The sequence below is a fragment of the Acomys russatus genome, chromosome 17 (genome assembly GCF_903995435.1).
Source record: "Acomys russatus chromosome 17, mAcoRus1.1, whole genome shotgun sequence".
NCBI lineage: Eukaryota > Metazoa > Chordata > Mammalia > Rodentia > Muridae > Acomys > Acomys russatus.
Genome location: NC_067153.1, coordinates 51955910 through 51974306, shown reverse-complemented (window position 1 = coordinate 51974306; position 18397 = coordinate 51955910). Strand labels below are relative to the sequence as shown.

The following is an 18397-nucleotide window of genomic DNA, read 5'->3' as shown; positions in this document are numbered from 1 at the left end:
AACCTCCTTCCAATGACTAACTCTCATAGTACCAGAGGCGCTATGAGAGCTTCCCAGCTGTGACACCTACAGACCACATCAGTGTCCACTAGGGCTAGACAGCCCTAAAGGTGCCATAGTGGAAGCCAGCAGCTCTCTAAATGGGATTAAGATTTAATAAGCAGAATGTAAATAATGTACAGTGCTACAAAGTTATCCAACTACCAAGCACTAGTGAGGCTACGGATCATAGAGGAAAAGATGCTACTGCCACATCACTGGACCATTATAAATTCCTAACCTCATGTAAAACATATCCTTATGCCCTCAAGTAAGAATAGCTCTCACGACAGTATTGAAATCAACAAAATCAGAAATGAAAAGGGAAGCATAACAACAGACACTGAAGAAATACAAAGAATCATAAGATCCTACTTTGAAGGCATATATGCCACAAAATTTGAAAATCTAAGGGAAAAGAACGATTTTCTTGATCAATTTCACTTGCCAAAGTTGAATGAAGAATAGATAAACAAGATAAATAGTCCCATTTCCCCTACAGAAATAGAAGCAATCATTGATAGTCTCCCAACCAAAAAAAGCCCAGGGCCAGATGGTTTCAGTGCAGAATTCTACCAGACCTTCAAGGGCGAGCTAATACCAATACTATTCAAGCTACTCCAAAAGATAGAATTGGATGGAACATTACCAAATTCATTCTATGAGGCCATAGTCTCATTGATACCTAAACCTCACAAAGACTCAACAAAGAAAGAGAATTTCAGACCAATTTCTCTTATGAACATCGATGCAAAAATACTAAATAAAATACTTGCAAAACGAATACAAGAACACATCAAAGATATCATTCATCATGACCAAGTAGGCTTCATTCCAGGCATGCAGGGATGGCTTAATATACGGAAATCCATCAATGTAATTCACCATATAAACAAACTGAAAATAAAAAAAAACACATGATCATCTCTTTAGATGCAGAGAAAGCATTTGATAAAATCCAACACCTATTCATGTTTAAAGTTTTAGAGAGATCGAGGATACAAGGCACTTTCCTCAACATAATAAAGGCTATATACAGCAAGCCAATAGCCAAAATCAAAGTAAATGGTGAGATACTCAAGGAAATTCCTCTAAAATTGGGAACAAGGCAAGGCTGCCTACTCTCTCCATATCTCTTCAATATAGTACTCGAAGTTCTAGCCAGAGCAATAAGACAACAAAAGGAGATCAAGTGTATTCAAATGGGAAAGGAGGAAGTCAAATTATCCCTATTTGCAGATGATATGATAGTGTACATAAGTGACCCTCAAAATTCCACCAGAGAACTCCTACAGCTGATAAACACCCTCAGCAAATTGGCTGGATACAAAATTAACTCAAAAAAGTCTGTAGCCTTCCTATACATGAATGACAAGCTTTCAGAGGAAGAAATTAGGAAAACCACACCCTTCACATTAGCCACAAGCAATATAAAATATCTAGGAGTTACTCTAACTAAGCAAGTGAAGGACTTGTTTGAAAAAAATTTCAAAACTCTGAAGAAAGAGATTGAACATGACATGAGAAGATGGAATGATCTTCCTTGCTCATGGATCAGGAGAATTAACATAGTAAAAATGGCCATCCTACCAAAAGCAATCTACAGATTCAATGCAATCCTTATCAAAATACCTACACAATTTTTTAAAGGCATTGAAAGTTCAATTCTGAACTTCATATGGAAAACAAAAAACCCAGAATAGCTAAAACAATCTTGTACAATAAAAGGTGCTCCGGAGGAATCTCCATACCTGATCTCAAACTGTACTATAAAGCAATAGTAATTAAAACAGCATGGTACTGGCACAGCAACAGGCTGGTTGATCAGTGGAATCGAATGGAAGACTCAGATATGAATCCACACACATATGGTCACTTGATTTTTGACAAAGAAGCCAAATCCATTCAATGGAAAAACGACAGCATATTCAACAAATGGTGCTGGTCTAACTGGAGGTCTATGTGTAAAAAAAATGCAACTGGGCCCATATTTGTCACCTTGCACAAAACTCAAATCCAAGTGGATTAAAGACCTCAACATAAAACCAGAGACACTAAGTCACTTAGAAGAAAAAGTGGGGAAGAGCCTGGAACATATTGGCACAGGAGACAACTTCCTGAACAGAACACCAACGGCCCAGGCCTTAATGTCAACCATTAATAAATGGGACCTCATGAGGCTGAGAAGCTTCTGTAAGGCAGGAGACACTGTCAAGAGAACAAAGTGACAGCCTACAGACTGGGAAAAGATCTTCACCAACCCTACATCTGACAAAGGTCTAATATCCAAAATATATAAATAACTCAAGAAATTAAACACCACCAAACCAAATAACCAAATTGAGAAATGGGGCTTGGAACTAAACAGAGAATTCTCAACAGAGGAGTATCAAATGGCTGAGAAACACTTAAAGAAATGCTCAACCTCCTTAGTCATCAGGGAAATGCAAATCAAAACAACTCTGAGATTCCATGTTACACCCATCAGAATGGCTAAGATCAAAAATTCAAGCGACACCACATGCTGGCGAGAATGTGGGGAGAGAGGAACACTCCTTCATTGCTGGTGGGAATGCAAACTAGTACAGCCACTTTGGAAATCTATCTGGTGCTATCTCAGAAAAATGGGAATAGGGCTTCCTCAAGACCCAGCTATTCCACTCCTTGGAAGATACCCAGAAGATGCTCCAGCACACAACAAGAACATTTGCTCAACCATGTTCATAGCAGCCTTATTCATAATAGCCAGAACATGGAAACAGCCTAAGTGTCCCTCAGTAGAAGAATGGATAAAGAAACTGTGGTACATATACACTATGGAATACTACTCGGCTATTAAAAACAAGGAATTCCCGAAATTTGTGGATAAATGGATTGAGCTAGAAATGAGCCTAATGAGTGAATTAACCCAGAAGCAGAAAGACTACATGGTATATACTCACTTATATCTGCATACTAGCCCAAGGGGCATTTCCCACGAAAGCCTTCACTTACCAGGAAACTGGGACAGAGGGGAAGACATCCTATTGGGACTGTAGATGAGAGAAGCATGGGAGAATAGCAAAATAAAAGGATACAGAGGGTCCTAGAAACCTACAAGTAGAACATTATGATAAGCAGATTTGGGCCCAGGGGTCCCGCTCAAACTAAGGCACCAGCCAAGGACAATACAGGCGGTAAACTTTAAACCCCTACCGAGATCTAGCCAATGGTCAGAACATTCTCCACAGTTGAGTGGAGAGTGGGGTCTGACTTTCTCACGTACTCTGGTGCCTCACATTTGACCATGTCCCCTGGAGGGGGAGACCTGGTGGCACTCAGAGGAAGGACAGCAGGTTACCAAGAGGCGACTTGATACCCTATGAGCATATACAGGGGGAGGTAATCCCCCTCAGGAACAGTCATAGGGGAGGGGAATAAGGGGAAAATGGGAGGGAGGGAAGAATGGGAGGATACAAGGGATGGGATAACCATTGAGATGTAATATGAATAAATTAATAAAATATATTTTTAAAAAAGAATAGCTCTCACCATTTATCAAAGAAGCTTCTCTTTGCAGAAAACAAAGAGCCTTATAGAAAACCACAGCTAGTCATGGCATGCTGAGCCCCGATGGATTCATGTAGAAGATAACTCCCACACTGAAGTCTTAGGAAACATTCCAGAAGAAGACTGGGAAGATTCTAAGAGGAGGAAGACCAAGAAAGTCTCCTGAAAAAAAAAATGTGCCCCTAGAATTGATGGGGAGGTTGTATCCAGAAAACCTCAAGCAAAGGTTTGGCTCTTCATTGCAGGATATTTAGTCGCACTGTGGATCGGATCCTGAGATCGTGTACCGGGAAAGCCTGTTTCTAGCTGTGGTGTGGCTCAGCCCTAGCACACACCTTTAGTGCAAGAACTTTCTGTTTATTGTAAACAAGTGATTGTGGTGTGGCTAAACCCTAGCACATAGCTTTAATGCAAGAATTTTCTGTAAATAGAACTAAATAAAGCCAACCGTAGGTCAAGAGGTAGAGCAAGCAATTGTCAGGAAGTGAACACAGAAAAAGAAAACACAGAGAGTGAGAAGAAGTCTGAAGGACAAATAGAGAGGTGCACAGGAAGTAGGAAAGAGGACCATTCAGTTTGAGGGGTTTTTTTAAGACAGCCTGGAGAAGGGGCTTTTTCCTTTGGCTGAGTAGGAAGATCAGCTGGGTGCTTTCTCTGCCTCTCTGAGCTTTCACCCCTGCATCTGACTCCTGAGTCTTGATTGGTAAAATTGAACTTTGTTATTTTGCTTCAAAACAACAGCTCTTAAACAAAATCTAAACAATGACAACACAAACTGACTTGCTGTGGTGGTCCCAGTAAGACTGGGTGCATATGTTCGAATGCTTGGTCCCAAGTTGTTGGGACTGTTTTGAGGCTTCAAAAGCCCAGGCCATTCTGCTTAGCTCTCATTCTCTGCCCAGCGACTGTAGGTCAGATGTAAACTCTCAGCTCCAGCTCCAGTGCCAAGCCTGCCTGCCGCCACGACCATCTCTAGGATGATCATAAACTTAGCTCCCCTCCAAAACTGTAAGCATGCCTCAACTAAATGTTTTCTTCTGTATATTGCTGAATGTATCTGTGGAGTAGGATATCAAGTCCTCTGGGACTGTGCCAAGGGACTGTCCCGCTGGATCATACGGGAAACTTGTTCTTAGCTTTTTGAGAATTATCCACACTTGTTTTCACAGTGGCTACACCAGTTTATCGTCTCAGGATATGGAGTGTGAGGATTTTCTTTTCACTGCATGCCCTCTAGCATTTGTTGTCAGCTGTTGTATTGAACTTTGCCCTTTCTGACTGGGAATGAAACCTCAAAGTTGTTTTGATTTCATTTCCCCGATTACTAGGGACAATGAAGAATTTGTGATAATTCTTAGCCATTTTTTCCTTCTTTTGAGGACTCTCTGCTCAGGTACCAGACCCATTTTTTCTTTCTTTCTTTCTTTCTTTCTTTCTTTCTTTTTTTTTTTTTTTTTTTTTTTTTAATGAACGAGGCAAAATTTATTAACCCAGCATCCTTTGTTCTAATGCTTCTTGTTGGCAGCTGCCAGCTGTCCAGCAATCCTGTCCAGATCTCTTTGTCCCTGAGGTGTTAGCTTGCGGCCCCCATCGTGGTCCTTTTTCACCATTTTAAGCCCCTCCAGGGCTTGGAGGACCCGGCGGGCCACACTCTTGGAGCCTCTGCTGAAGTGGCTGGGCCTGACACCGTTTTTTCTGCCGTCCTCCATAGATCTTGGTCATGGAGCCAACCCTTGCACCACCGCGGAGGTACAGGTGCCGTGCTGTGGAAGCAGCTCATGTGGAGAACCAGTTTTCATCATAGGGAGCAAGTTCTTTATGTTTGGGCAGCTTGACTGTGTCCACCCATTCGGGGACTTCAGCTTCCCAGACTTCTTGAGGAAGGCTGCCAGAGCTCTGACGAACTCCTGCTGGTTAACGTCTTCTACAGTAACTCCAGGCATCGCGCGGCCTCCATGCTGCCAGCCAGGGGAAAGAGCCAGACCCATTTTTCAAATGGGTTATTAGTGGGGTTTTGTTTGGTTGGTCTTTGTCTTTCAATCACTCTTTTTTTGTTGTTGTTTGTTGTTGCTGTTGTTTGTTTTTTGTTTTTGAGTTCTTTATATATTCTGCATATTATTCCTCTGTCACATGTATAGCTGTCAACAATTCTCTCCCGTTCCCTGGATTCTCTTCACCTGGTTGGTTGTTTCTATAGCTGTCCAGAAGCTTTTTAGTTTTATGACATTCCACTTATCCCTTGTCAGTTGTTGGTTTTAATCCATGGGCAAGTGGAGTCCTGTTCAGAAACTCCTTTTCTACACTTATATCATATGGGTGCTGCTTACATTTTCTTCTTGTAGTTTCAGTGTTCTGTGTGTGTTTCATGTTTAGGTCTCTCGTCCATTTGAAGTTTATTTTTGTGTAAGGTGATATACACAAGTAACAGACTGAGCAGCATTTAAGAGTATGTGAACATACACATGGAGGCTCAATTTTCTTAACCAATATATTTTATTAACAATTTAGTGACCAAGCATACGTCACTTATAACCCAACTAACCAAAACAATAGGAAATGAGGATTAATGGACACAGTAACAAAACCTTAAGGATATCAGTTCTGAGGAATGATTCTCCGGGCGTGAGCCACAGGATTTCTTCTGCTGAAACCTGGGGTAACCAGAACCCAGAACTTCAGCAGGAGCCGGAGCCCTGAAGCCTTCCCTTGAGTGGTTCTCTCTAGGAGCATCTTGAAGGACAGCGATGAACAGCCAAATCTATCCCAAGTCTCCAAAAAGCCCCGCCTCCAGTTGTGGGCTCATTTATATATCTCCTCCCAGAGTCTGTTCACGGGATCTTTTCAGCTGGCACCAATTAAGCTCCTGCACGAGGTGGTTGCTCTTCTAGTGAATTAACCTCACCTGTTCTCTCACAAGACCATTCCGATCCCGCACTTGGAATCCTAAAAAACAGTTTTATCTCTCCTTCATACACATGCATATATATGTTCTAAATATGCATATGTATATATGAGGAGTGTGTGTGTGTGTGTGTGTGTGTGTGTGTGTGTGTGTGTGTGTGTGTGTAAAACAATGAAAAAGAAGCCATGAATTTGAAAAAGTGTAATAAGAGGTATATGAGAGGATTTGGAAGGAGAAACAAGATAATTATACTGTAATCTTAAAAAAAGATGAAAAAAAGAGGAGAATAATCCAATATTTAAGTAGTTACTGTCTAACACTAGTTGGTTTACTACTGACTCTAAGCATAGGTGGAGCTCTTCTATCCATGAGTTTTTCTTCTTTAAGATTAATTTCCAAGATAGATTTGGCATACATTTTGTCTTCTATTATAATGGAAGAGCACAATAGAGTGTTTTTTAAATAAGTTTGTAAGGAAGTGGGATAAGTAAGTGTTTAACCCACTGATTTGTCTTTAGGGCATGTCCTAGTTAGGGTTTCTATTGCTGCAGCAAAATGCCATAACAAAAAAAAAGTGGGTTGGGGAGGAAAGGGTTTATTCAGCTTAGACTTCCACATTGCTGTTCATCACCAAAGGGAATCAAAACAGGAACTCAAGCGGGGAAGGAGCCCCAAGGCAGGAACTAATGCAGAGGCCATGGGGGAATCCTACTTGATCACCATGGCTTGCTAAGCCTGCTTTCTTACAGAACCCAGAACCACCAGCCCATGGATGGCACCAGCTACAGTGGGCTGGGCCCTCCCCCATCCATTCTTAATTAAGAAATGCCTTACCTTACAACTGGAACTTACGGAGGCATTTTCTCAGTTTTCTCCCTCCTCTCTGATGACTCTAGTTTGTGTCTACTTAGAACTAGCCATTACAGGACATGTCTATTGTTCTGAGTGGTGAATATGTTGGTTGATTTAATAACAAGGGAGTTCATATTATGAAGTCTATTTGCTGAATGGGGTTATCTTAAAGACTATCTGTAGACACCAATCCCTGGGAGCTATTCCTCTACCTTTCTTGAATTAAGGAGACTCATAGTCACGCCATCTCTCTCCATGGGAATCTATTTGGCAGCCTGTCTAAGCACTCCCAGACTGCTGATCCAACAAAGCTTAGAACATCAGTACTGAAAATTAAGTGTTTGAATTGAATTCTCAAGTAAAGTAAAAAGATACGAACAGAACAAGGCCACCCTGTTCCTGCGGTGTGACAAGAGCACTAATTGTGATTTTTTTTTTTTTTTTCATTTCAAATTCAAGACAAAGATTTCCCTGCTTACTCTCTGGAGGGGTATAAATGAGAGATCCCCAAGAGAGCCTATGGCAGCTGCTGCTCCCAACCCCCCATTGCTGTTGGTCCCTGCTGCTGTTGGATCCTGCAACTACATTTGCTATTGCTGGTTTGATGGATTGATGGATATTCTGATGATGAAGATTGGACTTTTCCCTAGAAACCCAACACCCCTAATCAGCAGGACATTGTCTAAAAAGGTCTATCGCCCTCTTTCCCTCTAATCTTCTTCCTCTCCTGCCTAATGTTTGGGGCTCAGAAGAGATTAGGGTAAAATAAGAGTTGGAAGTAGATATAATAACCCAATAAAGGAGACCAAAAAAAGTACGCCTACAAAAAAAAAATACGCCTACATATCTGTACTAACTTAATGATTTTTTTCTGACCTCTCTTTGTTTTTATAAATAATGAAATCACATGCTATCTTTTAGGTGAAGCAATTATTTTGTTAAATTAATCAAAAGATGAGAGTGGCAATGTAGCACGCCAGGAGTGCTTTTAGGCACAGCCTAATTTACAGTACAAGTTCTGAGTGTCCGTTATCTAAAATACTAGTTATTAGAAGGATTTGAGACTCTGAAATATTTGCAAATACAGAAAGAGGCAACTAAAGAATGGAACTCAAGTCTAAACATGACACTTTCCTGTACATATATATGTGTGTGTATGTATGTATATATTACACATAGCCTCAAGGATATACACAATTTTATATACAAAACAAAGTTTCACAGTGCAGGATTTTTCCACTGAGGTCATCACATTGGTACCCAAAAAGTTTCAACTTTGGGAGCATTTTGAATTTTGATTTCAGATTAAGAATCTTTTACTTATATGGTATGTAAAATCATGACCAAGATAACTGGAGTAAAGGACTTGAGGAAAGAGAAGAGAGTGGTATTGAACTCAAAGTCGAATGTAACCACTTGAAATCTCAGTTCACTGTTTACAGCTCCTCTATGGTTTCCTGTGACCAAAGTGTACCAAACAATCCACGAAGCTCCCTTCCTCCAAATCCCTCAAGTCTTAGTTATGTAACACATCTAAAAACGCAATCCAATATTTGCCTGTGCTGCCATTTTGTTTTACATGTGTTAGACCACCTTTTCCAGAGAGAACGTAAACAAAGCAAGGCCCAGACAATGCTGCGCCTGAGCCCCTGACACCATGTTGTACACTGAGCTAGCCAGTTCCATGGGGCCAAGCATGAGAAGATGGCATCTTCGCAATGGAGCATGTCTCGTTGAGTTTGTTGCACTCAGATCGTGAGCCGCCCACCTTCCTAATGATCTTGCACTTACAGCTGAGTCAGTTCTTCCAGTCATCTGTCTCAGCATGTGTGACAATGATGCCGATGTGCGGAATCCATTGTTTTACAATAACTATGTCTTACCTGATCGTGCGCACGTTGTTTAATTAAGCATGAGATAACTTTATTTAGGAATCATATGTGAAAATCAAAACTAAAAGATAAATTTAGAACAGGTTTTCTCCACATTTGTCTTGAATAATAAGAGGCCATTAAAATACTCCGTTTAAAAAGCAAAGGAGAGCTGGGAGGTAGATGCTTATGTGAGGCCCAATCATGATACAAGGGTTCAATTACCAGGATCACAAAATAAAGGTATAGGGTGAAATGGTTCAGCAGGTAAAAGTGCCTGCCCAGCATGCCTAGTGACATGATTTTGAGTCCCAGAAACCACATGGTAGAAGGAAAGAACTGTGGCCTGAAAATTGTCCTTTGACCACTATACGTGTACACACATGTGAACATGTATGTGGACATACATACATACATACATACATACATACAAACATACATACACAAAATTAATTTGTAAAGAAGAATACAACAGTGGTGATGATTTTGATGGCAGGACGAGAATGAAAATATTTCAGCAGTTCTTAGGGATTCACATGGAAGCATTGAGCCAAATTTTGACTAGTTTAGCATTTCTCAACAAAATTATATGTTGTATAACATTTAATCTCATCTTTCTTTTTTTTTTTTTTTTTACGAAATCAGATTTATTAAACGTTCTCTACAAGTCAGCAACAGTGTGCCACTTCTCACCTTTCCACACACGCACAGGAGACCTAGTGTTTCCAGCTGTCCAGGCGAATGCCCGGGCCAGCCCCAAGTCCTCAGCCAGGGAACGTATCATAGATACGAGAGCTGGGCAACCCCAACAAAGGCCTGTCCCTGCTTCTCCCCAAGCCCCACCATCCTGTCAAGGTCATACTATCAACAGCCATTCACATTTCACAAGGCTCTAGACACACAGGTTCCTCAGACAGACACGGACGACAAAACAAGCCTCAGAGCCAAACGGCGACGATTGGACATAGGTATAAAAGGTAAATTAATCTCATCTTTCAAACACACTTTAGAGAATGCAGTTTGTGAAACTCATGACTCCACTTCCTCTTTCTAAAAGGTCATACCAAAAATTACACCTTGTTGTCAGGCTACCAACATATGGTTTAGGGGGTTAATTAAAACATCTTAAAAATCCTAATTCTACAATTCCCTTTTAGGATCTGTTGTGCAGGTCTTGCTAAACCTTCAGAGTCTAGGAAACCAATATACAATCTATATACCCTGAAGTTCTGTTTTTATTATTAATTCATTCATATTACATCTCAATAGTTACCCCAACCCTTGTATCCTCCTATTCCTCCCTCCCTCCCACTTTCCCCCTACTCCCCTCCCCTATGACTGTGACTGAGGGGGGCCTCCTTCCCCTGTATATGCTCATAGGGTATCAAGTCTCTTCTTGGTAGCCTGCTATCCTTCCTCCGAGTGCTACCAGGCCTCCCCATCAAAGGGACATGATACGCTGAAGTTCTTAACCAAGAGTCATTTCATTTGTCAGCATTTTGGCTGGCAACCTTCCGTTGACTCATGTGTTTCTCAGATATTGTTGCTTTTCTATGGTTCAAGAACAGTAATGTTTAAAATATTTCTACCCAAGAATGTACCTATCAACACCAAAGGACGCTGTAGATTACAAGTGGTACTGTTCATACAGAGAGAGAAGAAAGAGAGAGAGAGAGAGGGAGGGAGGGAGGGAGAGAGAGCGCGCAATGCAAAACACATCTATTTTGACAAAGAACAAAGCCTCCTGGCCATACTTAAAATATTAAAATCCAAAAATATCTGATTTGCAGCTGCCTCTATTGCTCTGCAAAAACAGAGAAAAAGGGTGAAAGAATAAAGCTGGAATAGGGTTCTGGATGCCATAGCAACGGCATATTCCGTGGTGGCATTATGTACCACCTGGCATGCTCCTGACTAAAGTGTAATATTTTGTCTCAGGATTCACCAAAACGGGACAAGACATAGGCATAAAACCACGATCACATTAAAGCAACCTGCCAGTTGGAGCATAAGGCATCAATCACTTTTATTTTCCTAATAATGTCTTTTGTGCTGCCAGGTGTTAGCACCATATCAAGATTTATGAGTAGAGCCAAACTTTGAAGTATCCGAAAAGGAAAAGGAAAAACTGTGTATTATAAACCTCCCAAGAAGACCTTACTGAACTGTATTTCAGTAAGAAATTCTAGCTAAGCCTTCAGCTCATGCAATCACTCCTACCTTCAAACACAGGGCTTTTGTGACAGATGCGTGGCATTTCACAGCGTTGGTCCGCCCACAAGATAAAGGTCTTGATAATTTTCTATCGTCATATCAAGATTAGCCCCTTTATGATTTAGACAATCTATACAAGTAGAGAGGTGTAGGCTTAAGATTCAACTCCCCCAAAACATGTATTCAATAAGCACTCATTCACTGAGAACGTGTTGTATATAGAACACCACAAATGTTGTGAGGCATTTACACATTGTTAATCAGCAAACATCTGTGGCCCTCTCCTTTAAGAGTACACGGGGTTCACACTGCTCGTTTATTTCCAAGTTAAGTATGTGCCCTGTTTGGAACAAGAGAATATGAGTAATAGTGAAGTGTGTCACTGTCAGGAGACATTGTAAGGGCCAGAGCATCATTTGCCAAATTGCTCTTCTTTACCGCTTCTGTGACCAGGGGAGCACAGGTAGGAATAGTCTATACTACTTTGTGTTCTTTTTTTTAAACTTGTTTTGTTGTTGTTGTTTGTTTGTTTGTTGTTTGTTTTTTTTTAATGTATATAAGTGCACTGTCTTCATGCACACCAGAAGAAGGCATCAGATCCTGCCCAAATAATTGTGAGCCACTATGTGGTTGCTGGGAATTGAACTCAGGACCTCTGGAAGAGCAATGAGCCATCTCTCCAGTCCTCCCACCCACTTTGTGTTCTTGAGTCATTCCCTGAGATCGCCAAGCCCTGCTAGCCAATGTTAGACATGAAATACAAAAGGAAAGATCCCAGTACGTGCCAGGAGTCAGGCTGTTGGTTACCATAGCATAATTTAGCCTCTTTTGTCTGAATACAAAGATGATAATCACTTTTTTAAGTGCAAAGTACATGCCTTTGCTTCGGCAGATTCTCACCATTAAAATGTCCTTAATTTCATTTAATAAGGGAGGAAACTGTGTGTCAGAAAGGTAAAGTAACTTGTCCAAGAGTGAGCAGTGGAAAATGACTGAAGCTCAAGTTAAGTCATGTTTTGAATCAATGCTTTCCCACCATCCACACAGACTACTCTTGAGGGATATTCTAGACAGACTGAATGTTCAAATTATGTAACACAAAATTATGATGAAGCAGGACCACACATGGTGAGGACCTAGAGCCTCTGCTCAGATGGGTTGCCTTGTCCAACCCTGACATGAGGGTTTGTATTTAATCTTATTGTAACTTTGTTATGCCGTGTTAGGTTGATATTCCTGGGAGGCCTGCTCTCTCTGAGGGGAAATGAAGGAGTGGGTCTGGAGAAGTGCGGGGCAGGAGGAGCTGGGGGGATGGAGGGAGGAGAGACAGAAGTCGGGATGTATTGTATAAGAGAAGAATAAAAATATTAAATAAAATATGCATACAAGTGAATTATGCAGACCGAGCAGGCTATATTTAGGAATATATGTGTACAAATATACATATACACATGTAACCATAATAGTGAAAAAAGGAGGCCAATATTTGAAAGGAAACAAGGCAGGCTTTGGGTGAAGGAAGATGAAAGCGAATGATTTAATTATATTATAGTCTCAGAAGTAAAAGAAAAAGGGGGAAAAATCAAATCTCTGAGTTATAAGGCATAGAAGAGGGATAAGAACCCCCAGGACAATGGCAACAAGATCATAGGAGAAAACTTACCCAAGTTAAAGAAAGGGATACCCATACAAGAGGCACACGGAACCCCAACTTGGCAAGAGCCAAAAAAGAGCTCCCCAAGATAGATCATAGCTAAACACTAAGTATACAGAACAAAGAAAGATATCTAAAGCTGCAAGAGGGAAAAAATACAAGTCACAGTACAAGAGACAGAGCCCAAGGATTTCCTTCTGACCTACACATGCTCTGTGATGCTCATAAGTGCTGTGATGCTCACTCACCCGTTCTCACCCCTCACACACAAAGAAATCCTGCAAGGTCTATCGTCACCTCAGGATAACACACGTTCAGGTGGTAGGTGTATTTTGAGCCAATGGACAAACGAGAAAATATCCGTCATTCTCTTTTTGAATGTGTAATCTTCAACACTGAACACAATCTATCACAACTAGTTACCAGAAGTCCTTTACCTTCGCAATGCAGAGAGTCCTTCTCTGTCACCATAACCTCACCTTTCTTCCTCGGTGGTGTTTTTGGAGATATTTTTGTTTGATGATGCTTTGTTGGGGCTTTTTTTTTTTTAACCTTACTGTTCTTTTGCTTAATCTTGTGTGTTTATAGTGGTAGTGGTGTGTGTGCATGTGTGTGTGTGTGTGTGTGTTTGTGTGTACACATGTATACTTGTTTCTCGAACTTTTTTTTTCTGTTTATCTTATTTTATTCTTGTTTGTCTTATTATTTGCCTGTTTGTTTTCTAAAGAGATTCTTTTTAAAGGTGTGGAGTTGGATGGGTAGGTGAGGGAAGGGAAACAAATCAGAATATATTGCATGAAAAAATATAGAGAGACCCAAGGACCATTCCTGTTTATCTTGAACCCCACACCAGGGCACAGGACAGGGTACTGCTAGTGGCTAGAGTCAGGAGGAAAATCCCGCGCCCCCCCCCCCCCCCCCCCCCCCCCGTGTCCAGTGTTATCAGGCTAAGAAATTCATTATACAGAGACTCACTGGACTTGGAAGAGCTTCTTCCTATAAAAAGTGATTCTCCTCTGCCCTCTCATGGCAGAGATCTGCATTACATGTACTGTTAAAGGCAGCTGAGACCAGGATCAGTGATAAAGGGGCAGAGTGATGTCCACAGAATGCTGTTATTTCAGGAGAGAGGCTAGGATGTATATAGTGAAAGCTGTGCCTGTGTTTGCAAAACAGTAGCAGGAAATCCTAGAAAGAAATCAAAACAATCTGCGGAGCAGGGAAGGGTACAAGGGAAAAGGCATGGTGGGTAAGGGGATACTTCTGAAGCATGTATTTTCTGTAGTTTAGAACTTAGGATGGAGCTGGAGAGATGACTCAGTGGTTTAAAAGCACTTGTTGCTCTTGCATGGGCTGGGTTCAGTTCCCAGCAACCACATGGTGGTGCATAAGCATCTGTAACTCCAGTCACAGGGAACCTGACACAAAAATCAAATGTTTTTATTGTAATTTAGAAATACACACACATGTGCACATGCGCACACACGCACACACACACACACACACACACACACACACAGCACACACAAACCATGTTATACTTACCAATGTCAACAATGGCGCACTTGTATTCACTTGCACCATTCGTACAGAAAGAGAGAGAGAGAGAGAGAGAGAGAGAGAGAGAGAGAGAGAGAGAGAATAAAAATTGCATAGCATGAACAGGGCATAGCAGTCCTGAGACAATCCCAGAAGTTCTTAACCAGAGGCCCCAGACACCACTAAGATGAGCAAATAAGTGGTGAAGAGACGGAAGAGAAAGAGCAACACAGTGGTGTGGGCTCTTTGAAGACAGATAGAAATGGAAGGTGGTGAGAAACAGCCTGATGTGAGTAGCCAGAGATGCCAGCTGAAGCCATAGAGAGGCATGGTCCTGGCCCGAGCTGCTTCAGAGGGCCATGTCTGAGCCTGTGGTCCTGCAGCACAGTGGGTTTGTTACCACCAAAGGCCATGCAGACATCCTTGGTTTGGGCTTCCACCTGGGGCACCCCTTACCACCTGAAGCACTCTGGAGATCTGGCCCATCCCTTGCCTGGCCATCATGGGAGAGCTGGCCCCAAGGGGCAGGAGAGCTGTCCCAGCCTCTCACTGGCTACAGCACTCAAAAGACTCAGCCCCACCCCTTCGCTGGCTGTGCAGTGGTGTGGGATGGTGGGAAGAGATGCCCTATCCCAGCCTATCCCAGGCACCCCTTGCCACCTATGGCAGGCTGGAGAGTTGGCCCCACTTTTAGCAGCATGAGAGAGCTAGTCCAGAGAGCATGAAAGCAGGAAAACTGGCCCCACCCCTTACCAATTGTAGCACTCAGAAAAGTAGGCCCCACCCTTCACCAGGGCAGTACAGTAGAGCTGGCCTTGGTGACATGGATGCAGGTGAGTGGGCCAGGAGACAATTTGATCTCCTTAATGGTAAGTCCCATGGAAAACTACCTAACTCTATTCTAGGAACCTGAGGTCAAGATGCCCCAGCTAACTTAGCTAACTTAGCTAATCTTAGCTTTTGTTAAAGTACTTTATACAGAACCTCCCCTTCTAGCTGTTTGTCTAAGCTTTGCATAAACTATTTGCTTATGCAAAACTTCTCCCTACTACTGCTAGATGTAGGTTTGCCCGTAAAAGCCCCTTACTCTAAATGCACTACACTTGAGTCCCAAAATACTTAAGTGTAGTCCCAGTTACTGGAATAAAGATTTTATTTCTACCTGCACACCAGAAGAGGGCACCAGATCTCATTATAGATGGTAGTGAGCCACCATGTGGTTGCTGGGAATTGAACTCATGACCTTTGGAAAAACAGTCAGTGCTCTTAACCTCTGAGCCATCTGTCCAGCCCCATGGAATAAGTATTTCCAATTGGTTATAGACTGGGTTTCAGTGTTCTTCCCCAGTGGGCACCCCATAGCACAGGTATCTTCTTCAACCACTCTCCACTTCCTGTATTGAGTCAGGATAGGTCACTTGAACTCAGAGCTCACCTATCCTGCTAGGCTAGCTAGCCACTTTGCTCCCAGAGAGCTCCTGCCTCTACCTTCCGCTGACAGGATTACAGGCGAGCCACTGCACACGTCGAACATTTATACGGGTCCTTGATATCTGAACTCTGGTCCTCGTGTTTGCATGTGGCTGTGTTAGTCAGACTTCTCCAGAGGAACAGAACTTATAGAATGAATCCGTATATGCAGTGAGGGGATGTATTCGAGTGGCTTACAGACTGTGGCCCTGCCTGTCAAACATTGACTCTCCACCAACGGAAGATCCAAGAATCCAGTAGTTGTTCAGTTCACAAGGCTGCATGTCTCAGCTTCTTTGCTATATGCTGGAATCTTAAAGAATTGTTAGGATAAGGCAGCAAAAGGTACCTGAGCAGTTTGGAGCCTAAGTTGCCACTAGGAGATTACACCACGCAAGAGATCTAACTCAAGAGGGTTATTGGAGAAGGTAAGAGCAAAAGGCCATCTCGGAGTCGGGACATGAGAGAGAGAGACAAACAAAAATATAGATAGACTGACTGACAGACAGACAGACAAGAGAGATGGATGGCAGAGAGAATGAGAGAGGCAGCTATGATGTCCAGAAGAACCTTTTAAAGGGTACAAATGTTGCAGAGGAAAATATGCAACTCCTATCAACAGTTGAAATGGGCTGCACCTGGCAAAGGCAGGCGATGATGTAAGCTACTGGCACTGAGTCCCTGAAAGGCAGGTTGGCACAGCGCCTGCTATACTCCACTAACGCCAGTGAAGAAATGGACTTGAGAGTGAGAGTGAAAGTGAGCAAGCTTCTTTCTACCATGTCCTTTATGTAGGCTGCCAGCAGAAGGCATAGCCCAAATTAAAGGTATATTTTCCACCTCAAAGATCTCGATTAGAAGAGAGCATTCCCATTTCAAATGATTTAATTAAGAAAATAGTCCCTCACAGGTGTACCCAGACATTTGGGTTTTAGCTAATTCCAGGTGTAGTCAATTTGATAGCCAAGACTAGCTAGCCATCACACTGGCCAAGCTGTCTCTCCCAGACCTCTTTTTTATTTGTTTGTTTGTTTTGTTGGTTGGTTGGTTGTTGGTTGGGTTAAGTTGGGTTGGGTTTTTGTTTGTTGTGAGTTTTTTGGTTGGTTGGTTGGTTGGTTGGTTGGATGGATGTTTGTTTGTTTGTTGGTTGGTTGTTTTTGAGGCAACGTCTTGCTATATAGCCCAGGCTAGCCTCAGACTTTTCAGCAATCCTCCTGCTTTAGTTTCCCAACTACTAATATTACAGGTGTGAGAGCTGAAGACAAGTTTTAAATTTTAATTGCTGTGCCTAAGAGATCCGTGAAATAGAAGTACCTCTAACCTGTAAGCCCCTTGCTCAAGGACAGACACTTCCAGAAATGCTGGAGGCTTTTGTTTACAGGCGCTGATAAGCCACTTGTTTTCCCTCCTCTAAACAAGTCTGTTTGACCCAGCTGCACCAGATGTGCTTGATCACATGTAGGTGGGTGGTGTGTAGGCAGGAAATACATCAGGATGTACACTTGCCCCCTATTTGGTTATTTAATGCTGCCATGACATCTGTTTTTTACAGAGTTGGGGATCACCCCTACGGCTCCTTCATGCATGCCAAATGGGCGAAATCTCTAATCCCTGTGACTATTTCTTGTTTTATTTTTCATCACAGCACCCACTGCTTTGTGCTATAAAAAGCGTTTACATTTATTTTACTTCTTAAAAAAATAATAATAATAAGTTTAGGGGCTGAAAAGTTGGCCCAGTGGTTAGATCACTTGCTGCTCTTAGAGACATTCTGGGTTTGACTCCCAGCATTCACATAGCAGCTTACAATTGTCTGAAACTCCAGTTGCCAGGGATATGATACCCTCCTCTGGCCTTATCAAGCATAAGCACGCACATAATATACTTACATACATGAAGGCAAAATGTTCACAAACACATACATGAAAATAATTTATGTATGCATTATTATGTATGCATTAAAAATTCATTTACATGTACATAAAAATAACATTTTATTTTATTAAAAAATAGGTATATAGTGTGTGTGTGTGTGTGTGTGTGTGTGTGTGTGTGTGTGTGTGTGTGTGTGTGTGTGTGTTGGAGGACTACTCTTGAGAAGCAGTTCTCTCCTTCCATTGTAGATTCTGGTGATCAAACTCAGGTCATCGGCTTCTGCCACGGGCATATAAGACTTATTTTGCCAGTTGAAGCATCTCAGTCACCATTTTTTTACTTCTTGCAGAAGTGAGTTTTGAGCTTATACTCAGAGACTCCATCTCAAAACAGAACTCCAACAATCAAGGGCACAGTGGTGCACAGCCGTAT

At 42.0% G+C, this 18397-nt stretch overlaps 1 pseudogene; it reads right to left on the bottom strand.

Annotated features, from left to right (window-relative positions):
* Positions 1–5093: 5093 nt before the first annotated feature.
* Positions 5094–5535, bottom strand: LOC127201563 (40S ribosomal protein S19-like; annotated as a pseudogene).
* Positions 5536–18397: the final 12862 nt, after the last annotated feature.